Source organism: Oryx dammah, unplaced genomic scaffold (assembly GCF_014754425.2).
Source record: "Oryx dammah isolate SB20612 unplaced genomic scaffold, SCBI_Odam_1.1 HiC_scaffold_27, whole genome shotgun sequence".
NCBI classification, from domain to species: Eukaryota; Metazoa; Chordata; class Mammalia; order Artiodactyla; family Bovidae; genus Oryx; species Oryx dammah.
Genome location: NW_024070211.1, coordinates 57,051,946 through 57,062,511, shown reverse-complemented (window position 1 = coordinate 57,062,511; position 10,566 = coordinate 57,051,946). Strand labels below are relative to the sequence as shown.

Below are 10,566 nucleotides of genomic sequence, written 5' to 3'. Positions count from 1 at the left end.
AAGAACTTGGGAGTATAAGATGGAGTTTGGGGACCAAGGCTTGTACTGCCTTTAAATAAAATGGCCTTAAGTGTAGTGAATTGTGGACTACAGAAATTCCATGCCTTGAAACTGGAAACAAACTAAAACAAATTTTAATGACTGCTGCTGCCTGCTGCCAAGTCGCATCACTCGTGTCCAACTCTGTGCAACCCCATATACGGCAGCCCACCAGGCTCCCCCGTCCCCGGTATTCTCCAGGCAAGAACACTGGAGTGGGTTGCCATTTCCTTCTCCAATGCATGAAAGTAAAAAGTGAAAGTGAAGTCGCTCAGTCGTGTCCGACTCTCAGCGACCCCATGGACTGCAGCCCACCAGGCTCCTCCATCCATGGACTTTCCAGGCAAGAGTACTGGAGTGGGGTGCCACTAGTTTATGTTAAATTGTACTCTAGATGAGAGGGAAATGTCTCCGCTGCTGCTGATGCTGCTAAGTCGCTTCAGTCGTGTCCAACTCTGTGCGACCCTGTAGACGGCAGCCCACCAGGCTCCTCCATCCATGGGATTTTCCAGGCAAGAGTACTGGAGTGGGTTGCCATTGCCTTCTCCGAATTTCACATTCCTATGTGACTGATTCAATGTCATCATAAATGAAAAGAACTTCAAGTATTCCTTGATTAGCAGCAATCTGGGGCAACTGGCAGAAGCAAAACAATTAACCCCTGGGGGGCAGCCAGCCTTCACTGAATTTACAACAAACATGCTTGTACTCTGAAATCTGTGTATGTGTGTGTATGACATGTATATGCTAATTATTGTGGTTATACATCAGCACAGACAACTGACCACAGTTTCAAATAACAGAATGTCAAATATAGAACACAAAACTAGCATGTTTAAAATAACTGAAAAATATTTTTTTTAAAACCAAAAGTGAGAAAAAAAAAAAAAAGAGGCCCCCAAATGTCAGGCAAACATGACTGCCCACCAACTAGAATGGTTATATTATAAAAGGATGCCAAAATCAAGTTTAGTGAAAATGTGGCATAACTAAAACTCTTATACAGTCCTGGGGAAACATCAATCAAGGCAATCACTTTGGAATATTTACTAGAGCTAAATAGATACCAATTCTATGACCAAGTTCAATGCACAGTTCAATTCCTGAGTCAGGAAGATCAGCTGGAGAAGGGATAGGCTACTCACTCCAGCATTCTTGGGCTTCCCTTGTGGCTCAGCTGGTAAAGAATCCACTTGCAATGTGGGAGACTTGGGTTTGATCCCTGGGTTGGGAATATCCCCTGGAGAAGGGAAATGCTACCCACTCCAGCATTCTAGCCTGGAGAATTACCTGGACTGTATAATCCATGGGGTTGCAAAGAGTTGGGCACAATTGAGCAACTTTCATTTCACTTCACTTCACTATGACCAAGTATGATTTTATCTTGCTCCTAGGTAAATAGCCTATAGATAGATGTGTGCACAATATTCCCCAGATATCAAGGACTAGAATTTTAACAGCATCATTAATCAAAATAGTCCAAATATGAAACAAAGAAGCAGGCAACTGCTAATCCATACTTCTGCAGGAGACACGCAAACACTCAAAGTCAGGTCTGGCTCAGTCTCTGTGGGTTCTCATACTGTGCACAAGGTTTTGTTTGAGCCCTCCGAGTGTTTCTGGTGGGTATGTGGTTTGATTCTAAATGTGATTTTGCCCCTCCTACCATCTTGTTGGGGCTTCTCCTTTGCCCTTAGACGTGGGCTATCTTTTTTTGGTGGGATCCAACATTCTGCTGTCAACAGTTGTTTAGCAGTGAGTTGTAATTTTGGAGTTCTCCCAGGAGAAGATGAGCATATGTCTTTATACTCTGCCATCCTGTCCCTTTGGAAAATGAAGCAGGTCAAAGGCTAACACAGTTTTGCCAAGAGAACACACTGGCCATAACAAACACCCTCTTCCAACAACACAAGAGAAGACTCTACATGTGGACATCACCAGATGGTCAATACTGAAATGATACTGATTATATTCTTTGCAGCCAGGGATTGAGAAGCTCTATACAGTCAGCAAAAACAAGACCAGGAGCTGACTGTGGCTCAATTCATGAACACCTTATTGCCAAATTAGATGGAAATTAAAGAAAGTAGGGAAAACCACTAGACCATTCAGGTATGACCTAAATTAAATCCCTTACAATTATACAGTAGAGTGACAGATTCAAGGGACTAGGTCTGATAGACAGAGTACCTGAAGAACTATGGACTGAGGTTCATGATATTGTACAGGAGGCAGTGATCAAGAGCATCCCCAAGGGAAAAAAAATGAAAAATTGTTGTCTGCAGGAGACTTAAAAATAGCTGTGAAAAGAAGAGAAGCTAAAAGCAAAGGAGAAAAGGAAAAATATACCCATCTGAATGCAGAGTTCCAAAGAATAGCAAGGAGAGATAAGAAAGCTTTCCTCGGGGATCAATGCAAAGAAATAGAGGAAAACAATAGAATGGGAAAGACTAGAGATTTCTTCAAGAAAATTAGAGATACCAAGGGAACATTTCATGCAAAGATGCACACAATAAAGGACAGAAATGGTATGAACTTAACAGAAGCAGAAAATATTAAGAAGAGGTGGCAAACAATATACAGAACTATACAAGATCTTCATGACCCACATAACCACGATGGTGTGATCACTCACCTAGAATCAGACATCCTGGAATGCAAAGTCAAGTTGACCTTAGGAAGTATCTCTACAAACAAAGCTAGTTGAGGCGATGGAATTCTGGTTGAACTATTTCAAATTCTAAAAGATGATACTGTGAAAGTGCAGCAATTAATATGCCAGCAAATTTGGAAAACTCAGCAGTAGCCGCAGGACTGAAAAGGCTCAGTTTTCATTCCAATCCCAAAGAAAGGCAATGCCAAAGAATGCTTGAACTATCACACAATTGCACTCATCTCACACGCTAGCAACATAACGCTCAAAATTCTCCAAGCCAGGCTTCAGCAGTACTTGAACCATGAAATTCCAGATGTTCAAGCTGGATTTAGAGAAGGCAGAGGAATTGGAGATCAAATTGCCGACACCCACTGGATCATCGAAAAAACAAGAGAGTTCCAGAAAAATATCTAGTTCTGCTTTATCAACTATACCACAACCATTGACTTTGTAGATCACAGGAACTGTGGAAAGTTCTTAAAAAGATGGGAATACCATACCACGTGACCTACCTCCTGAGAAATCTGTATGCAAGTCAAGAAGCAATACTTAGAACCAGACATGGAGAGCACATCATGTGAAATGCTGGGCTGGATGAAGCACGAGCTGGAATTAAGATTGCCAGGAGAGATATCAATAACCTCAGATATGCAGATGACACCACTCTTATGGCAGAAAGCAAAGAAGAACTAAAGAGCTTCTTGATGAAAGTGAAAGAGGAGAGTGAAAAAGTTGGCTTAAAACTCAACATTCAGAAAACTAAGATCATGGCATCTGGTCCCATCACTTCATGTTAAATAGATGGGGAAACAATGGAAACAGTGAGAGACTTTGTTTTGGGGGGCTCCAAAATCACTGTAGATGGTGACTGCAGCCATGAAATTAAAAGGCGCTTCCTTCTGGGAAGAAAAGCTATGAAAAATCTAGACAGCATAATAAAAAGCATAGACAATGAATGGATAAGAAAGCTGTGGTACATATACACAATGGAGTATTACTCAGCCATTAAAAAGAATACATTTGAATCAGTTCTGATGAGATGGATGAAACTGGAGCCGATTATACAGAGTGAAGTAAGCCAGAAAGAAAAACACCAATACAGTATACTAACACATATATATGGAATTTAGAAAGATGGCAATGATGACCCTGTATGCAGGACAGCAAAAAAGACACAGATGTGTATAGCGGACTTTTAGACTCAGAGGGAGAGGGAGAGGGTGAGATGATTTGGGAGAATGGCATTGAAACATGTATAATATCATGTAAGAATCGAATCGCCAGTCTATGTCTGATGCAGGATACGGCATGCTTGGGGCTGGTACACGGGGATGACCCAGAGAGATGTTGTGGGGAGGGGGGTGGGAGGGGGGTTCATGTTTGGGAACACATGTACACCCGTGGTGGATTCATGTCAATGTATGGCAAAACCAATACAGAATTGTAAAGTAAAATAAAAAATAAATAAATATAAATAAATAAATAAATAAAAAGCATAGACATTGCTTTGTCAACAAAGGTCCATCTGGTCAAAGTTACGGTTTTTCCAGTCGTCAGGTATGGATGTGAGAGTTAGACTATAAAGAAAGCTGAGAGTTAAAGAATAGATACTTTTGAAATGTGGTGTTGGAAAAGACTCTTGAGAGTCCCTTGGATTGCAAGGAGATCCAACCAGGCAATCCTAAAGGAAATCAGTCCTGAGTATTCATTGGAAGGACTGATGCTGAAGCTGAAACTCCAATTCTTTGACCACATGATGTAAAGAACTGACTCGTTGGAAAAGACCCTGATGCTGGAAAAGATTGAAGACAGGCAGAGAAGGGAATGACAGAGGATGAGACGGTTGGATGGCATCACTGACTCGATGGACATGAGTCTGAGTAAGCTCCAGGAGTTGGTGATGGACAGGGAAGCATAGCGTGCTGCAGTCCATGGGGTTGCAAAGAGTTGGAAATGACTGAGTGACTGAACTGAACTGAACTGATGGAACAAACTTTACCAGCAGAAGGGATAAATACATTGTGGAGTAATTAATATGTGAGAATTCTTGACAACAGTGAAAAATAATGAATTAACACGGTAAATCTCATAAAGGTAATGAGTGACTGAATACAGACTCAAAGGAATGAACACTGCATTGACTCCATTCATTTGAAATTGAGAAACAGACAAAAGTACTAAATTATGTTAGAACTTTCTTCTCTTCATGAAAAGAGGGCAGGTAATGCCTAAAAGGGACTGCAGGAGTTACCTGGGATACGCTTTGTTACTACTTTTAAATTTGGTGCTGTTTTAAATTTGGGATGGGTTTAATTGTGAAATTTGATGTTGTATTTCAATTAAGAGGCTACCAGGAAGATTTAAAATACAACTAGAACTACTTCAAAACAGCAGATGAGATACAATAAGGAATAAATTAGAAAACATAAAAACAGATCTGAAGATTTTCTCTAGAGTGCAGCACAAAGAGGCAAGGAGATAAAAAATATGAGTGTCAGAAATAGATAACATAGAAAGAGAACATGTAACATAATTCTAGATAGAGCTCCAGAAGAAGACAATATAGAGAGTAGGGGATGTGCAATGTTCAGAAAGACAATTAGCTACCAGAAAAATCAGACTCAGGAAAAACACCAAATCTTGAACAATATCTATAAGAGGAAACCTACATCAGTGCATAGCATAGATAATAGCAGAAGAGAAAGGGGAAAAGATGATCTTTAAAATAACCAGACATGAAAAATAGATTTTTGATCCAATAATCCCACTACCGGGTGTATGTCCTGAGAAAACCATAATTCAAAAAGACACATGTACCCCAGTGTTCACTGCAGCACTATTTACGACAGCCAGGACATGGAAGTAACCGAAATGTCCACTGATAGACATTTCAATGGATAAAGATGTGCCACATATATACAATGGTTGTTGTTCTAATGGAGTATTACTCAGCCATAAAAAGAAATGAAACTGGTAATTTGTTGTGATGTGAATGAACCTAGAGTCTGTCATACAAGGTGATGTTAAGGAAGAGAAAAGCAAATATGTGTAATTAATGCATTTAAATGGAGTCTAGAAAAATGATACTGATGAACCTATGGTAAAGTGTCTGCCTGCAATGCAGGAGACCTGGGTTCAATCCCTGGGTCAGGAAGATCCCCTAGAGAAGGAAATGGCAACCCAGTCCAGTACTCTTGCCTAGAAAATCCCATGGATGGAGGAGCCTGGTAGGCTACACTCCATGCAACTTCACTAATACAAATGCAGACACAGAGTGGACTTGTGGACAGAGCAGGGGAAGAAGGTGGGACAAACTGACATATATATGCTCTCATGTGTAAAATAGATAGTGGGAAGCTGCTATATAACACAAAAAGCTGACCTTAGTGTCCTGCGATAACCTAGAAAAGTAGGACAGGGTGTGGAAGAGTGGAGGGACGCTCAAGAGGGAGGGGATGTATGTAGACTTATAGCTGATTCACTTTGTTGTACAGCAGAAACTAATACAATATTGTAAAGCAACTATACTCCAATTAAAAATAGATTTTTTAAAAAGATGACAAAATTATAAACAAAAGTCTTCTCATAAACAACCCAAAATCCCCAAAGATAATTAAAAGATATCATTAAAGTACCTAGAGAAAATGTTAGTAAGTACAGAATGTTGAACCCAAAGACAGAACTAATAAGGATAAAGGAGTAAACAAATGTAATACTATCTCTCATTTTATAAATAGAAGCAGGAAATATTTCACATATAAATATACTGCATAGATAAATTATTTTGCTCTTCTTCAGTGACTATGATATTTCATTTACTATAGCATAATATGAGTCCATTGTAGACATCTTAGACATCATCAATATCTTAAAACAATTTTAACTCCCTCCACACAAATTTGGCATTATTATTTTATATATTTTAATTATGCCTCGACATTAAATTACTATGTAAGACATTGTTTTCCATAATAACTATGTTTAGATGTAAACATATTCTCCTTATGTAATATTCTCAGTACTATTTGTTCATTTGTGTATTTACTTAGTTTCCTCTAGGATTATTTTTCTTCCACATAAATAGCTATTTTTAGAACTTCTTTTCATGAAGATCTTGTTATGAACCTTTTGTTTTGTTTACCTGAAAATTGATTTATTTTACTTGTTTGTAGGATATTTTTGTTGGATATAAAATATGTTGAATTTATTTTACATTAGCACATTTATCTGGTGATTCATGTCTCTAGCTTCAGTAATTTCTACTGAGAAAACATTTGTTTGCTTTTTGAATTAAATATGTTGTATTTCCTCTATTTAATTTAAAATTTCTTCATTGACTTTGATTTTTACCTCTGGAAAAGGTGACTTTTTATTCCAATCCCAAAGAAGCACAGTGCCAAAGAATGTACAAACTACCATACACTTGTGCTCATTTCAAATGCTACCAAGTTCAGTTCAGTCGCTCAGTCACGTCCGACTCTTTGTAACACCATGAACCTCAGCACGCCAGGCCTCCCTGTCCATTACCAACTCCTGAACTTCACCCAAACTCATGTCCATATAGTCAGTGATGCCATCCAGCCATCTCATCCTCTGTCGTCCCCTTCTCTTCCTGCCCCCAATACCTCCCAGCATCAGAGTCTTTTCCAATGAGTCAACTCTTCCCATGAGGTGGCCAAAGTATTGGCGTTTCAGCTTTAGCATCAGTCCTTTCAAAGAAATCCCAGGGTTGATCTTCTTCAGAATGGACTGATTGGATCTCCTTGCACTCCAAGGGACTCTCAAGAGTCTTCTCCAAGACAACAGTTCAAAAGCATCAATTCTTCAGTGCTCAGCTTTCTTCACAGTTCAACTCTCACATCCATACACGACCAATGGAAAACACATAGCCTTGACTAGATGGACGTTAGTCAGCAAAGTAATGTCTCTGCTTTTGAATATGCTGTCTAAGTTGGTCATAACTTTCCTTCCAAGGAGTAAGCATCTTTAAGTTTCATGGCTGAAATCCCCATCTGCAGTTATTTTGGAGCCCAGAAAAATAAAGTCTGACACTGCTTCCACTGTTTCCCCATCTATTTACCATGAAGTGATGGGACCGGATGCCATGAGCTTCATTTTCTGAATGTTGAACTTTAAACCAACGTTTTCATTCTCCTCTTTCACATTCATCAAGAAGCTCTTTAGTTCCTCTTCATTTTCTGCCATAAGGGTGGTGTCATCTACATATCTGAGGTTATTGATATTTCTCCTGGCAATCTTGATTCCAGCTTGTGCTTCTTCCAGCCCAGCGTTTCTCATGATGTACTCTGCATATAAGTTAAATAAGCAGGGTGATTTGTCACCCTGGAATGTGACTTCACATTCCAGCCTTGACGTACAATATAAAACCTTGATGTACTCCTTTTCCTATTGGGAACAAGTCTATTGTTCTATGTCCAGTTCTAACTGTTGCTTCCTGACCTGCATATAGTTTTCTCAAGAGGCAGGTCAGGTGGTCTGGTATTCCCATCTCTTTCAGAATTTTCCACAGTTTATTGTGATCCACACTGTCAAAGGCTTTGGCATAGTCAATAAAGCAGAAATAGATGTTTTTCTGGAACTCTCTTGCATTTCCCATGATCCAGCAGATGTTTGCAATTTGATCTCTGTTCCTCTGCCTTTTCTAAATCCAGCTTCAACATCAGGAAGTTCACAGTTCACATATTGCTGAAGCCCGGCTTGGAGAATTTTGAGCATTACTTTACTAGCATGCGAGATGAGTGCAATTGTGCGGTAGTTTGAGCATTCTTTGGCATTACCTTTCTTTGGGATTGGAATGAAAACTGACCTTTTTCCATTCCTGTGGCCACTGCTGAGTTTTCCAGCTGTGCTGGTATATTGAGTGCAGCATTTTCACAGCATCATCTTTCAGGATTTGAAATAGCTCCACTGGAATTCCATCACCTCCACTAGCTTTGTTCATAGTGATGCTTTCAAGGCCGACTTGACTTCACATTTCAGGATGTCTGGCTCTAGGTGAGTGATCACACCATCGTGATTATCTTGTTAAAGAAGATGGCTTTTGTACAGTTCTTCTGTGTATTCTTGCCACCTCTTCTTAATTTCTTCTGCTTCTGTTAGGTACATACCATTTCTGTACTTTATCGACACAATCTTTGCATGAAATGTTCCCTTGGTATCTCTAATTTTCTTGAAGAGATCTCTAGTCTTTCCCATTCTGTTGTTTTCCTCTTTTTCTCTGCATTGATCACTGAGGAAGGCTATCTTATCTCTTCTTGCTATTCTTTGGAACTCTGTATTCAGATGCTTATATCTTTCCTTTTCTCCTTTGCTTTTCACTTCTCTTCTTTCACAGCTATTTGTAAAGCCTCCCCAGACCGTCATTTTGCTTTATTGCATTTATTTTCCATGGGGATGGTCTTGATCCCTGTCTCCTGTACAATGTCACAAACCTCCATCCATAGTTCATCAGGCACTCTATTCTATCAGATCTAGGTCCTTAAATCTATTTCTCACTTCCACTATATAATCATAAAGGATTTGATTGAGGTCATACCTGGATGATCTAGTGGTTTTCCCTACTTCCTTCAATTTAAGTCTGAATTTGGTAATAAGGAGCTCATGATCCAATACACAGTTAGCTCTTGGTCTTGTTTTTGTTGACTGTATAGAGCTTCTCCATCTTTGGCTGCAAAGAATATAATCAATCTGATTTCGGTGTTGACCATCTGGTGAGGCCCAAGTGTAGTCTTCTCTTGTTTTGTTGGAAGAGGGTGTTTGCTATGACCAGTGTGTTCTCCTGGCATAACTCTATTAGCCTTTGCCCTGCTTCATTCTGCATTCCAAGGCCAAATTTGCCTGTTACTCCAGGTGTTTCTTGACTTCCTACTTTTGCATTCCAGTCCCCTATAATGAAAAGGAAATCTTTTGGGGGTGTTAGTTCTAAAAGGTCTTCTAGGTCTTCATAGAACCATTCAACTTCAGCTTCTTCAGCATTACTGGTTGGGGAATAGACTTGGATTACTGTGATATTGAATGGTTTGCCTTGGAAATGAACAGAGATCATTCTGTCATTTTTGAGATTGCATCCAAGAACTGCATTTCAGACTCTTTTGTTGACCATGATGGCTACTGCATTTCTTCTAAGGGATTCCTGCCTGCAGTGGTAGATATAATGGTCATGAGTTAAATTCACCCATTCCAATCCATTTTAGTTCACTGATTCCTAGAATGTCGACGTTCACTCTTGCCATTTCTTTTTTGACCACTTCCAATTTGCCTTGATTCATGGATCTAACATTCCAGGAGAGGTCTGTCAGAATATGGTCCACTGGAGAAGGGAATGGCAAACTACTTCAGTACTCTTGTCTTGAGAACCCCATGAACAGTATGAAAAGGTAAAATGATAGGATACAGGATACTGAAAGAGGAACTCACCCAATATGCTACTGGAGATCAGTGGAGAAATAACTCGAAAAAGAATGAAGGGATGGAGCCAAAGCAAAAACAATACCCAGCTGTGGATGTGACTGGTAATAGAAGCAAGGTCTGATGCTGTAAAGAGCAATATTGCATGGGAACCTGGAAGTCAGGTCCATGAATCAAAGCAAATTGGAAGTGGTCAAACAAGAGATGGCAAGAGTGAACGTCGACATTCTAGGAATCAGTGAACTAAAATGGATTGGAATGGGTGAATTAAACTCAGATGACCATTATATCTACTGCTGTGGGCAGGAATCCCTCAGAAGAAAAGGAGTAGCCATCATGGTCAACAAAAGAGTCTGAAATGCAGTTCTTGGATGCAGTCTCAGAAACGACAGAATGATCTCTATTCGTTTCCAAGGCACACTATTCAATATCACGGTAATCCA

At 39.6% G+C, this 10,566-nt stretch overlaps 1 pseudogene; it reads left to right on the top strand.

Moving 5' to 3' along the window:
* Positions 1-2,479: 2,479 nt before the first annotated feature.
* On the top strand, positions 2,480-6,897 carry LOC120854115 (annotated as a pseudogene).
* Positions 6,898-10,566: the final 3,669 nt, after the last annotated feature.